We start from the raw sequence: 14,976 nt of genomic DNA, 5'->3' as shown, positions 1-14,976 counted from the left end.
GAAGATATAAAAACGTAAAATATTCTCGACGAATTTTAATAGGTACGTGGTTTTGATTGCTTTTTACAACAAAAATTTCGGCAATAAAGGGTAATTATTCTTGCATTTTAGAAATCTGATTACTGGTATAATTTCAAGTATTTAATATTTTATTATTAAAAAAAGTAGCATCTGTCGGTGAGTGCAGTAATAATAGGTTATGTGAGATATTTGATTACAGTTTATTAAATGAAAACTTGTTCATAATTATATTTAACGAAAATATATGTGATTTTCATTGCATATTACAACAACAATTTTGGCAATAAAGGTTAATTATTCTTGCATTTTAGAAATCTGATTACTAGTATAATTTCAAGTATTTATTATTTTATCATTAAAATAAAAATGATTCAATTTTATTCATAAAAGTATGCAATCATTTCATCAATGTTTTGTTATGACGTCACATTAAACTATCGTCCGTAAATCGACTTTACAGACAACCAATTTTTTTTATGTGTTACATCTTAGCTCTCGGTGTACGGCATTTGGTAGGAGTAATTTCGTGATTAGAACGGAAGTCGCATGGAACGGAAATTATGTAACCGAGGTTCTGCCATCTGTAGCGGATAGCGTGAATCAATGTTCACAAAGCCAAAGGTCAACTTTATAAATAGTATTAAAATGTTAAATAAATTTAAAAAAGATGTGCGGTATTTTGATAAAATTGCCTCTCGAAAAGTGGGTCCAAAGACGGGGTTTAGTATATTTCAAGTCTTTTTCGCTTTTATTATAAACCAATTAAAACATTTCTGTCTGCAAATTTGATGATTTGTTAATCGACGTAGCTGCTCCGGTAAAGAATTTAAGCAGCAGGTGTGGAAACTTACGTGTGATTCGTGTCCAGAAATGTAGTTGAAAGACAATTTGCGTTTATTTATTACGCTTGGCATTATTTTAAAGAATTCTACATTAAATTTCGTGTCTGAGATTCGTATTATAAGTATATTTGCAACATGAGTATTTTCTCGTTACCGAGGTTACTCTGGCGAGTACTTAAAGAGTCGCTCGCATTTTTTTTTGTTAAATGTATGTAGAAAGCATGAGTGCTTATAGAACACTTCGTCAAGTGAATACATTAAAATTTACGCTAAGGGATCAGCTGTCAAGAAGATGATGAATGAATTAAATTCTGCGGAATTAAATGTTTCTCGGATTCGAGATACATTTGCAACACTCATCGTGGTTCTAAATACGTAATTTTCTACACCACGCTCGGCACTGCTACCACTGCCGCCGACTGCAGTGTGAACCTCCTACCAGCCGCTGCCCACAGCTACAACAAGCAGCGGCTGGCGAACCAGCGTGCTGAGACCAAGGCTTTGTCAATGAATCGCGTGCTGTAATTGTATATTTAATGACAGTACAAAGACATAGCTATCCTTAATAGACTAATACGCTGTCTTATAGTCAAAGTAACCCGCCGAGTCAGTTCTACAGCGTGTCTCCTTAAATGGGCACTGCTATTAGCGCTGTGCTGGTTTCAGTCTGCTCTCTTGCCATATTACCCAACAGGCTTTTTTAAGTTTCAGACACATCTTTCTAATGTAATGGCAATATTATTTAAATATAAATAATAGAAAATTATCGAAATACCTTTTCTTACGGTATCTCATCAAGCGTATCATCTGATTATATTTCCATTCTTACTTCAAAGGAAGCATTACTAAAATCGTCACTTTGTTAACCAAATTTATTTTGTCATTACATTTTTGTAATTTTTTTAATATCAGACATTTTGGCTCTGTTTTACCGTATGACATGTTATATGAAATGCCTTATTAATAGTGACTGCTGCAAATAGTTTTTTCCTCGGAACTAATAGGTAAATATTTGGTGTATATATATAAATACAACTTTGTAATACTATTAATTATCGTTTTAGAAAAATCTACAAATAGAAAAGATTTAAATGTACCAACACTTATTAACTGTCGATAGCAGGCCTATGCAAGTAACAATTCCGACGTAACGAGGCTCTGTGCCGCGAGCCAAGCGCCGGACACCAGAAGGACGCCCCCGGTAAGCGGACACCGCGACGCGACGCTGACGCTTGGCGCCCGACCTCGGAGCGGCGTCGCGACGCCCAGAACAATCGCCTCGTGACTGTCAGCCCGCCGCCCGGCGGGGTAACGAATGGTCCGTCGCCAGTCAACAGCCAGTGTTTGTCTCCCCCGCGAGTCAGGGCCGGTCCAAGGGCAGGTGGCGCTCGCCAAGGATTATTTCCTCCCGGCCTATTTCGAGTCTTTGCGAAGAAGAAAACTACCAAAAATAAGCCTACTGGCTGTCAAAGTAAGCATTAGACACAGGCATGAACCTGGGGAAGAAGCTAACTGGAGTAAGTACGTAAGACGCTCAAAGGATGCTGAAGTAGAGGATGCTTGCAGACGAAACACAGAAGATTCAAGGAAAGGAGACCACCTAAGCAAGAAGATAGAAGTTGGTTCAGCGTACTATCAGTCGGAAAAATAAGTTAGTACGAGATCTGGAAAAACAGAATGAAGAATTTATGTGCTAAGTCTGAACATAGAAAAGAAAGGTTCTGGACAAAGACAGAAGAAAGAAAATATATTTAGAAGGAATAAATCGAAGGTTTGATAAAATATATATTCAAGCCTCCCGAACGTAAACCAGGTAGATTAAAGATTAATTATATTCAAGAATTACAGAAATGAAGCTAATGAACTGACAATTAAAAAAAAAAAAACATTGCATACCCTCAACAGAAAGATATGCCAACTAGATTGGAATAATCTGTCAAACAAAGTAAAGACAACGTCAATTTAAATAATTTCAAGACTTTGGAGGGTTTCTAGAGAATATCAATTGCAGTTTAAGATTTAAAGCAAAAATAGAGGGGAACAAACATGAGCCGGATATTTAATTAGAAACCCTATTCGTGTGTACGGTGGAGAGATAGAAAATTCGCACTAGTTATGGCAGAGTGTACATACTAATAGATTTTTTTAAGACTATAAAAGAGTGACTATCGATTATAGTTTTACTGCTAGTCATTCTTCGAAATTATTTTGTTTTGAACACAGAATAATTTCACAAAGGAAACTACTTTTTCAGCGATTTATTGAGAACTTAAATCTTTCAATTTAGGTATGTACAATGCCGTAATAAGGCCAAATTCTCAATCATAATCAGTAATAATTAGTACTAACTACCGTAAGATTGTGGCTTTATAAAATAATAATATTTCTTAAAATACTTGTATAGTTAAATAAAAAAAATATCGCATGTGTACTATGTTGTAAAATGTGTTGATCGTTTCACCCAAGACATCTTTTTTTCCGGGAAGGTAGACACTTCGAAAATTCTTTTTGGAGCCAGGCACTCTCATCTTAGCACACTTGGGCGTGATTAAAGAAGAAATAAATATTAAATCAATTGACTAGCGTAATTTTGTAATTTGTGCTGTAATTGTTGAACCACGTTTCATTAAATTAACCAAAGTGACGGCCTTTTCGTTCCAAAAAACAGCAGCGACATTTTTAGTCTCGAGTACGGACATTGCTTAAACGTTTTCCTGAGATATTTACTGGGCGCCTTTGCATAGTCTACACGCATTACATTATCGAAGTTCATGATGTCTATGGCCAAGGCGTCCGTTCCATTCCCAGGCGGCGAACTTCTATGCAGAGGGGCTACAGAAACTGGTGCAACGTTACGAAAAGTGTTTTTAACTGAATGGCGATCATGCGAAAATGTGAAGTAGATATTTATTAAACTAAAACTGCCAATAAAATTTTTCTCACGTGTTTATTTTTTTACAATGACCAAAGGAGCTTTGGTGTGTGTGTGTGTGTGTGTGTGTGTGTGTGTGTGTGTAGGTGTGTGTGGTACGTGAAGGTCGAACATTGGCAAACTTATGTCAGTCTGACTACTTTTTGACTTCTGGGTTGAGACCACGTCCATCTTCAAGAACAATTAACTGAATGCATAGAATTGTGGTGCCTTATTTATTTAAGGGCCTTTCACAGCCGAGCTGTTATAGGTCCCTAAGGCGACCATGATTGGTGGAGGGTCGGGCCAATCAAGATTAATCTGTTTATAGTCAGTATTACGCTTAGATTGGAGTAGAGTAAATGGCAACCACTGTTTTTTTACATTAAAAATATGTTTGTATACCATTTCTAATTACAATAAATTTTAATATTATTTAAATTTTCGTGTTTCTATTTTTGACGTGACAACGTCTAATAAATCGACGAACGCTGGCTGCATGCAAGAAAAATTGTCCCACTACGGATGTCCCACTACGGATGTCCCACTACCGATGTCCCACTACATGCGTGGCATCTCTCTGGTATGTCGGGGACGGTACAGAGAACTCGGCCGGCATGTGGCGGCGTACTGGTTCGAGGTTATTGTTGTGCACCGCGCCACGGGAGTATATTCGCCAGGAAATGGCGTTCTTACAAGTACGTATTATTTTAATTACTAGTGTAAATCAGTATATTAAAACAGTGTTGTATGATTATTGGTTTAGCTGTGTAACTAAACATTTATTGCTGGTATGATACTTTTTACGCTTTAGTTTGACATTGGTAATTATTTGTCATGAGTTATTATTTGATCAACTAAATCACACACCGTATTATAGTTATGAGCCCACGAGCGTGTAAATATTTCGAGTCCAACAGAGAATATGCTAGTTAAAAGACATTAAACAAATATCGTGCGTGGAATATTATTAATTTATATTATCTGAAACATTTTATTCCAATATGGCCTCGTGGCTGTGCGGTTAGCATTGCTGACTACCAATCGATAGATTGACAGATCAAATCTCGGCGGCTGAAATTTTTTTTTGTACCTGTAAAAATAAATACGGCGCGCACGACACTTCAAAAGTAGTAAATATATTTGAATTAATGAATGCAAATAAAATTAAATTTATTAATTAAATTGTAGATTTCATTTCACTCCTTCTTTGTATCCATACAAAATAGTGATAATTCAATAAAAATGATTAAATATTATTCATAAAAGTATGCAGAGGTAGATTTTATCATAAAAAAGATAGAAAAATTTAAAAAAAATTCTTCCTCAAAGAATATAATATTTTTAATGCCTAAATGGTTTGGTTGCAAAAACCTATTACGGCTCAGTCTCAGGCCGAATATGATATTTCCTTTTCTTCTGGATAAATCATTTCATCAATGTTTTTTTATGACGTTGTCACGTTAAACTATCGTCCGTAACCCCGACTTTACAGACAACCAATTTTTTAAGACTAATCATTAGAATTTTGATTGTATTATTACAGTTACAGTCATTATGACAAAATAAAATAATTCATTGATAAACATCCATTATTATTTCACAGGAGAAACTCTTCGTAGCATTATGTCACTATAAATAAAAAAAAACAAAATTATTTAAATTATACAGAAAATTGTTTAAAAAAACAGTTGAAAATAAGATGGCTTCTTTAAACTCCCGCTTTTCATAAATGAATAATGAATATTATTAAATTATGCCCATGATGAAGTAAAGCAGGAAAATGTGTTTCAAAAATTCTTATTTTAAATTTTACTTTACTAAATACAATATTATAGATTCAGTTAAATAAATTTCCTTGTATTACAAAGTTGTGTCTTAATAGTTTGTGCTCTCTGGTATAGAGATGCCTAAAGAGCACACCGAAACAAGGATAACGCTAATGGCAGAAATCGTGCATTGGAAAGAGACAGTAAATGCTCATTTAAATGCACACTGCAATCTAAGGGTGAGACGGGCTATATAGTACAGTGAAATGTATTTTATTTGTCATCATATAATTTAGCCATTGGATATATATATATATATATAATGGTTTAGCATATTCTATAATCTGGCACCTGTCAAGCTGCTGACATTGAGATCTCTTCGGGTGGATTCCGGTTTTTTACCTTGGCCGCCAGGTTGCAGCACTGCGCTACGTTTTTATTTCACATTCAGTTTATCCTTACGGTCGGTTTTCATTGGAGCATAGTGTTTCCTGTTTTCTAGTGGATTGCATTTCACTTCTCATATTTCACGTATACATTTCCGTAATGATCGTTTGAAGAAGACCAATGTTCATCAGAATTTAATTTATTTTTATTTTTACAGAGCAGCTCATTACAACTTGTTTTAATGAGGCATTTGATATATAAACCAGCTTAATAAAAATTTATTTGTCAAATTTTCAAAAGGTTTTATGTATTTTCTGTAATATCGTATTTCCGCTCGGAACAAATACAGCTCAATCGAAGTGAAAAATGGCTTCAAAACTGTGTTTTATACCAAAAGCAGCTCAATCCAAGCTTCCAATTAAATTTTTATATTAATTTTCCTTGGTGGAAGAGCATAGTTCCTCGTAACTATTTAAAACTGTTGTATGCGATAAACAATTTTTAGTTATAAATAAAAAAATTATTATAAATCATATTTTTGACGTGACAACGTCTAATAAATCGATGAACGCCGGCTGCACGCACGAAAAAGTGTCCCACTACGGATGTCCCACTACGGATGTATCCTGTTTGCTTATTGTACGCATGCGTGGCATCTCTCTTCATGCTCATTGTACGCATGCGTGGCATCTCTCTTCCACTCGATTGGAACAACCATCGATTTGACTTTTCAATCATATTTTCGTCGTTTGAATTATTAATATTATGTAATTTAACGATTGTCCACCGATTTTCAGCACAATCGGTACGGTTATTTAAAAGTAATGTTGAAAATTCAAATACGTTTTGAACCAACAATGGTGTTTTACAGTTACACATAATAATTCAAATTACACCCGGGATCTTTTGCACAATGTTTTAAAAAATATTGCAACACATTATAAATAAGTTTGGTGTATTTGGGATGCGTATTTGTTATAAAATCGTGTTAATATTATTCCCCTACCGTGAACAAAATTTTTATAAACATATATATAGCATCTGAAACTACACTAATTTAGAATTGCTTTGTGGGCGTGTGGTTAGCGTATCTAACTTTTACACTAAAGGTTGTCGGTTCGAAGCCCGGCTGCTGCGAAATTTTTTTTGTACTTGTAAAAATAAATACGGCAGACGGAACATTTCAAAAGTAATAAATATATTTTAATTAATGAATGCAAATAAAAGTAAATTTATTAATTCAATTGTACATTTCATTTCACTCCTTTGTATCCCTAAAAAATAGTGATAATTCAATAAAAATGATTCAATTTTATTCATAAAAGTATGCAATCATTTCATCAATGTTTTGTTATGACGTCACGTTAAACTAACGTCCGTAAACCGAATTTACAGACAACCAATTTTTTTATTTTATTTATTACAATTTACCACTATACTACAAAATAAATTTATTCCCAGCTTAAAATTAAAAAAAAACTATTTATTGATGTTAGCATACTGTAAACAAAAAGTCAAGAAAATATGTTGTTTTTTTTCGAAAACAAATGTGAAAATTTTACATCATAACCATTTTAATCCAAGAAATAAAATTAATTTAAAATTATAAAAGTGATGAAAGCTAAAGGCATACCTAAACAATCTTGGGCTTCAGTTCTTTCAAACAACTCCTAACCCATATATGTAAATAAAAAATGCCTATGAGTGAGATTTTTCTTTCGCATCTCCTGTAAAAGTGTTGAAAATGGGATTGGGTTGGTTTTTGATACTAAACGTCTAAATACCTCATTGTACTTTATATTATTTATTTAGTATTCCAATTAACACTTTATTGATGTCTGATAATGTGGGACTTGCAGGTTTTAAGACCTTTCAGTGTAGCTAGTGACTCTGGCCACGAAATACACCATCTAGATTTAGATAAAACTGGTCTTCAAGTTGTAGGAATCGTTTGGGACGGGATCACCATAAGCTTTTTTCTGATAATCAGTGACACCCTCATGAGGTGAATCAGGTTGTTCTGATAATCAGTGAAACCCTCATGAGGTGAATCAGGTTGTCCTTATAATCCGTGACACCCTGATGAGGTGAATCAGGTTGTTCTGATAATCAGCGACACCCTCATGAGGTGAATCAGGTTGTCCTTATAATCAGTGACACCCTCATGAGGTTAATCAGTTTGTCCTTATATCAGCGACACCCTCATGGAGTGAATCAGGTTGTCCGTATAATCAGTGACATTCTCATGAGGAGGATAAGGCAGAGTGGGTAATGGGACACGACCCCCATGGGCGAAGAAGTGATTTCGCGCGCGCGTCACGCTACAGCGCATAATTTTCGGGTGGCGGGCTCCTAAATAACACGTCCGCCCGACCGCCCCAGTGCCCGAGGTCTTGGCAAATGATAAAAGTCAGTCGCCTCCGATGAGCGCCCCACCGAAATAGACCCCTCGCGAAAGTTTCACAGTTGTATTTTATTTCTGTCCCGTCGGCTGCGGTTTTCACCTGTCGCTGCGCGGGCACCGCGTGGCAGCTTGGGTACGTCAAGCATGCGTACTTACTACCCTTAATTGAAGAGCTCTTGGCAAAAACAACCATAGTATATACGATATGGTGCGTTCAACAAAAACAACCACTCTCCACTAATTTTCAGCAAAAAAAAAAAAGTAACAGCATTTTAAGAAAAAAAAATCGTTGTCAATAGTATTTTAAGCAAAAATAACATCTGGTTTAGTATTATTAATTTATATGTATGCTATCCTATACATATTGTTAGCCTTTTTTTGTATATAAAGTTTTTACTTGTTTTTCAACTGCCTTCTCTGTACCAATAATCAATCAATGAGATAATTTTTTTTTCATTTTTGTAAACTGTACCTACCGAATTAGTTTTGGCAAAAAAAAAGAAAGTTTCAAGACTAATTGTTTAACTATATTTGAGTATTAATGTTAATTATAACATCAAAGGGTAGTAAGGAAGTGTTATTTATATTACAGTACAAATTTCAAATCATAAGTACCAATGAGCAAAGATGGAACATTATTTTCTTCTCCTGAAAATTTTTTATTTTTGGTCTATGGTTATGTTTGTAAATAACGCTTCAATAAATATAATTGGGCACATAAGTTAAATTAAGGCACATGAACTAAAATTGGTACTGAGTACAACAGCTTCTATGTGTATAAATTATCATAACCGGTAACTGGTAGATATCACAAGGTACTTCTCATCAGTTATAAAAACACAATTACTTATGGAATATGTATAATAAATTTAATTCATAAAAATTAAGCATATATAGGCATATGAAGTACCTTAATTCCCATGTTAAAATTTCAGTAAATATTTATATAGCATTTTCTATAATTAAAAATTTACAATCATGTTATCTCTTTAACGTTTAACTCAACGTGAGCTTGAATACAGCAGCAATGAGTTGGTTTTTCGCTAGTTTTAGCTAAAAAAAATTATGTGTCTTACGGAGCCATAATTATTTGAAATAAATAAAATAAAACATAGTTAAGTTCATCTGGAATAAACTATCTTGGTAACTGTGAGTAATATTAGAAATAGGGTCAATATTTTCGAGTTATGCTTCTTACAGACAAACTTTAAAACTCACACCCTCGCTTTATGATATTAATAAATACTGTACATTTCCATGATCTGAAAAATGAAAATATTATGTATAAATAATAAATACATATGACCCTATATATGTGGTTAAAACTTAAATAAACAACTAACTACAATAACTTAAAGATATGACCTATAATATTCAGACTTGTGAATATAAATTGAAATGAAATAATGACTCAGTGAATTTTCAGAAATTACGTGACCCTCTTTTAAAATTCTTTGTATAAAATTTTTTTTTAAAATGCTTTATATAAAAAACGCATATACAGCCATGCATTCTTATTCCAACCTATCCTCATATTACTGTAAAGAAAAAATAATTTAATAAATATGTTATTTTATGAGCATGATAAATATCCAAAATATGTTTATATTGACCAAACAACTGCGTAAGGCGCTTCATGTGACATATGTCTAATGATTGAATGGATTTCGAAAGATTACTTGGTTTGCGTACGAAATACAGTGTCAAGTTTGGGGTAGCAGTTAATGTATGTATCAGTGGCTGGACTAAAACCCAGCCAAATTCACCAAAATTTCGCTACTTTACATTCCAAATTTTTTGACAGCCACATACACATGGTCTCAATATATGGCTACCGTAACATTATTAATGTTGTGTTTTTGTTGGGCCACGTTTAGGTTCTTATGTACTTGAAACGGTCGCATATTTGCTTTTATAGACCAAAAGCATACCATTAAAATTAAAATTTGTGTAATGAAAAATGAGAAAACATGTTTTTCTGAACTTATTTTAAGCATGACTATTTGGACACTTAACGTACCTTTACTTTTTGCTCTAGCTAAAAGAAAATTCACTGCTGGTTTGTTCAGAGGTGATAAACAATGGAAATTAATTCAGGCTATGCCAGTTTGAGTTTTATTGACCTTGCGCGTAGAGGATACGGGAACTTACGTAGGGGCCAGTTTCGTCATAAAATACTTTTAACCAAAGGCATCACAGAGAGTTTTATTGTCATTGTGTTTGCAGGGAATAATAAATTTGGTGAAACTTTAATGGTATGCATTTTTCATGTCACGGGACTATGCCTATTCGTGCTGACTCATCTGATTTTTCAAACGCCATCGGAGGAAAAATTCGATAGTTCGTTTTTGGCCAACCTAACACGGGAACACATTGCCTCGAGAAAAGTTATAGAAAAGGGAAGTAGTCCGAGATTTATGGCAGGATCACTGACAACTGTAAAAAGTTTCAAAATAAATAATAAAATGGGGGTCAAGACATGTACATACATAGATATGCAGTGCATGACCATAACAGATATTGAAGCTCACCTTTGTTTACAGTCCACTCAAGTTTTCTCGAACCCTCGGTTCTTAGATGCATATTGGAAGAACTCGGTAAAGTTCGGCAATGTGGACCGCTGTAGCAACTCTAGGCCACCCGTTATTGGAAAACTATTAGGTTGTCTGCTGTGAGGTTACGCAATTTCTTATATTTAAGCTTTAGTGCAATTGTTTGAGTATTTAAATGACCGAAATATGTATTTTCGAAGCGGCTTTTTTCGTAATGATATCGAAATTTTAGATTCTTGACTTATCATAGATACATACAAGACCATCTTTCGTTACACAGGTGCTATGATATTGTAAGGTACCGCATAAACTACTGTGGTTAACAATGTGTAACATAAATGCCATATTAAATTTAAATGCTTTGTTGGTAGAGGTGATTGGGCACTTCATACACTTGCCCATGTAGCCCTTTACTCACTTGTTAATGGGCAACAAACGATTAAAATATATCCAGGTAGACGAGCCTTTAACTTTGCTAGCACAGAACTGTTTTTAAAGTAGTTAGTTAACCACAATAATAATGAATGTTGACATGAAACCCTGCGTCTTCACAGTTTCTGTGTATACGTTTCTTGCTACTGTTCCCTCCACTCGCTAGCGTCCTAGATCTTCAACTAAATTTTCCTTCATGAGTGTAAATATTGGTTGTCATCCCTTCTCACCAGTAGCTGGTGGCATCATAAATATTCCCAAGTCTGACTTTTTTGACGAAGACCTAGGAAGAGATAACCCACTGAAGTGTGTATCTGAAAGTTAATAATGGTAACACGCTATTTTGCCTCGGTAAAATATTTTTGTGAAGATATTTTTCCCATTCGTTCTAACCACGAGCTGGCATCTGCATTTCTTGGTTTAGGATGTCTGAAGAGATCAGCCACAGAGTTAAACATGAACAAATTTAAATTTACCTTCGTCAAATATTTTTCTTAAGATGTCGTTACCACGAGCTTCCCGAACTTGATGTACTTGATGTGCATCTTAAAAGCTATCATGCACTGTAGCACGAATTCTAAGGTCTCTCGCCACTTGCAGTCCTAGGCTGCTCGGGCAGACGGGAGAGAGGGGTCCCGAGTGTTCCGTTGACCCCGCGCGGGCCGGCGGGGCAGTCGGCGCGCGCGCCGCCAGGTGCCACCACCGCCGCGCGGCGGTAAGGGAGGGGGTGGAGGGGAGGGGAGCGCGGGAGCGCGGCTGCCTCAGTAGCGGGGCGAGCGCGCGCCAGCCCGCCGCGCCGCCCCGATGAGCGGCCCGCCGGCGGCCGAGGCATGCTGAAGGGCGGCGGGGGCGACCCTCCGGCGGCCGGGGACCGACCCAGGAAGAAGCTGTCGTTCCGCGAGCCGGAGATAATGGGCTACTACATGCAGATGCGGCAGCAGGACGCGGCCGGAGCCACGCTGAAGCGCAGCAGGACGGTGCCGGGGGGAGCGGGCAGGGAGGGGCTGTGCGGCGACCCGAGACTCAGCGCCAGCGTGGAGGACCTCGAGCTGGAGGTAAGGCCGGCCGCACCTGAGGAACACCCGCCCTTCTTGCTGGTGGCCCAGGTCTTACACGTCTTCGATCGCCTTTCTGCTAACTGTGTGCTGTGTTTGGATAAACATAGCAAGCATACTACGTGCATGGCAGAACTAAGTGTTTCACCACATAACTTGTGAGGTAACCAACTTTTGAAAAAAAAGAAAGATTTCAAAAATATATATTTTTTTTTTAGTTCAGTAAATTTTTATTTTATTGTGTGACCTAATCCATGTAGGTTGGGAATAAACTTTGTGATGACATAAGCCTGGAATTCAAAAACGTTATTGTTAAGTACATTATTTCATATTTAACACTAACAATATATAAATATATAGTAATTCACTTAATGTATGACATTGAACATTCTGTTTTTTTAAAGATGTATTTGAAGATAGTAATTTGCTTGCTGATATGTGAAATATTTCGAGGAATAACTCAAGTATGAACGTACAGAGCACAATTCTGAAGTATTACTTATAAAGAACGTGTACAGTTTATTTGTGCACGCTGAATTGTGATTCATAACAGGCCACAAAAAAAGATGATGTGTAATCTTCCTCTTTTTTTTTTATTGTCTGTCGAGTCCTTGGTCGGCTGGGGATGTTCCAATCAGCGAGACGCGGGGTTTTAGTTAATGACTATACTTTCACGCGACTTCTAATTATTTGTATTTGTATTTTTTTTACATGTGTCTAAGATGATAAAATAGACCGCTGTGTCTAAAGCTGAACCACAAGAAGAATCAATTCATTTATTTATTTATCTATATTAAAAACCTTACATATTTTATAATAATATAAGTGAACAGTTTGAAAAAGGAATTGCTCATACTAAAGTGATAAAACTAAAAAAAAAAAAACTGTATTAATTAATGAAAAGATTACTTTCTTAACAAAAGCTCGTAAATTTTAATTTAATTTCTTACTGGAAAACACTACACGCTTATATAAAATAAAAAATAAAATTTATTGTGTAACTGTGATTTATTCAATAAAATGTCTGTAAACTACAGTGCAGTACATTAGAAACAGGGAAAATTATATTTACATTAAACTGTGAGTTTTAAATGTTTCAACCTACCACAAAACAATGTAAATATCCTTAAAATTTACATTATTTACATTGATAAACTTACTTTCAACAGAAGGGGGGGGGGGCGCATGATGAACTGCATTATCATAATCATGTATCGGGGACGTGAAGATGGATGGAGGTGATGTCAAACTGCAGTTCTGGGAAGACAACCCGCCCACATTAGTGTCGACAATTATGATCGAACCCACGGTCTCTTGAATGCAAGCCGAGAAAAACTTTACGTAGGACCGAACACACTCGGCGTAGCTGTTTTCTCCACACTTCCCCCTCTCCACGCACTGTGATATCCTTATAAACTGAGGTAGGCTCTTATGCAGGGGCGCAAATCTGTAGGATTCGCAAGGCCCTCAAAAATTCTCAGGAGGAAGGAGGGCTGTCGGAAAGTTTCGTGCGTGGGTTTCAACCGGCACAAGTCATCTCTGAATATGGTGCTTGTATTTTGTATATATTTTGGTTTTTATACATACAATAAGTATTCACGATTCTGCAAAAGCAAGCGGGCCCCCTCACCGAGGGCATTCTTGATTCCAGGAGAGAAGAGTGCTACCCCCTGTCCCCCCACCCACCGGGATCCACGCCCATGCTCTTATGCACAGGTATAGTTGAATCCATGAGCCTGTCCATGAAACCAGCCCGCGTTGAATCAACATAAGAGTTAGTACTTATTGCGAGGAGAAGGCACGTTGTGACGTAGTGAAGTCACTTCCTAACCCATTCACTCCCCACCGTCGCCTTATTACAACACCCACAACATTTCTGAAATAGTGCTCGAACACGCCTGATAAAACAAAACTGACTGCTTTCTCATCCCTCTTGCTGTCGAATATTGAAAAAAAAATGATAAGGTAAAAAAAAACACTTTATGGAATCATGTAATGTATTTTATTCTTGCTCAGTTTCTTACCTGCAGCATAATTTTCTTGGATACAATATTGATTACTTTTAGAACTAATGTACCGCCGTTTCACTGCCTTTGGGGTCGAATTTCTAAAAATGACCAGTTTGCTCTTCGAAATTTATTATTTCACTTATTCATTCTCAGTTTCTTACATCCAGATTTTTACTAAATGTACTATGTATAATTTTTGTATGATATAAAATCCTTACTCCGTTTCACCCCGTTAAAGTTAGAATTCTAATTCTGTAAAAAAAATAATAACTATACGCTTGTTGTTCTTTCATAATTTCTTACCCTGATATATGAAAATTCGGAAGTATGAATTTTTTTCTTAAACCATACCTGCCCTTTTTACTTTCCTTAGGGGCGGAATCGTATGATGATATGATGATAAAATGATGAAATGATAAAATAATGTGGTTTATTATTTCTGTCCTTATTACCAAATAATTCGCGTCATACTTAATTAGTTTCGGGTATATCATTTTTTAAAATAAATCAAAACTTACCCTCTTTCCATGTTTTCACCTCCTTAAAAAACTAATTTCAATAAACGAAAACCAATACTATAAATCCATATACAAG

The 14,976-nt window shown here is 35.8% G+C and overlaps 1 protein-coding gene across 3 annotated transcripts in view; it reads left to right on the top strand.

Moving 5' to 3' along the window:
• The window catches only part of LOC134546247 (carboxyl-terminal PDZ ligand of neuronal nitric oxide synthase protein-like), a 765,750-nt gene that overhangs the window by 478,175 nt on the left and 272,599 nt on the right, over positions 1–14,976 (top strand). The window lies entirely within an intron of this gene.

This window comes from Bacillus rossius, chromosome 1 (assembly GCF_032445375.1).
Source record: "Bacillus rossius redtenbacheri isolate Brsri chromosome 1, Brsri_v3, whole genome shotgun sequence".
NCBI lineage: Eukaryota > Metazoa > Arthropoda > Insecta > Phasmatodea > Bacillidae > Bacillus > Bacillus rossius.
The sequence above is the reverse complement of the archived record's forward strand: the minus strand, read 5'-3'. Positions and strand labels throughout refer to the sequence as shown.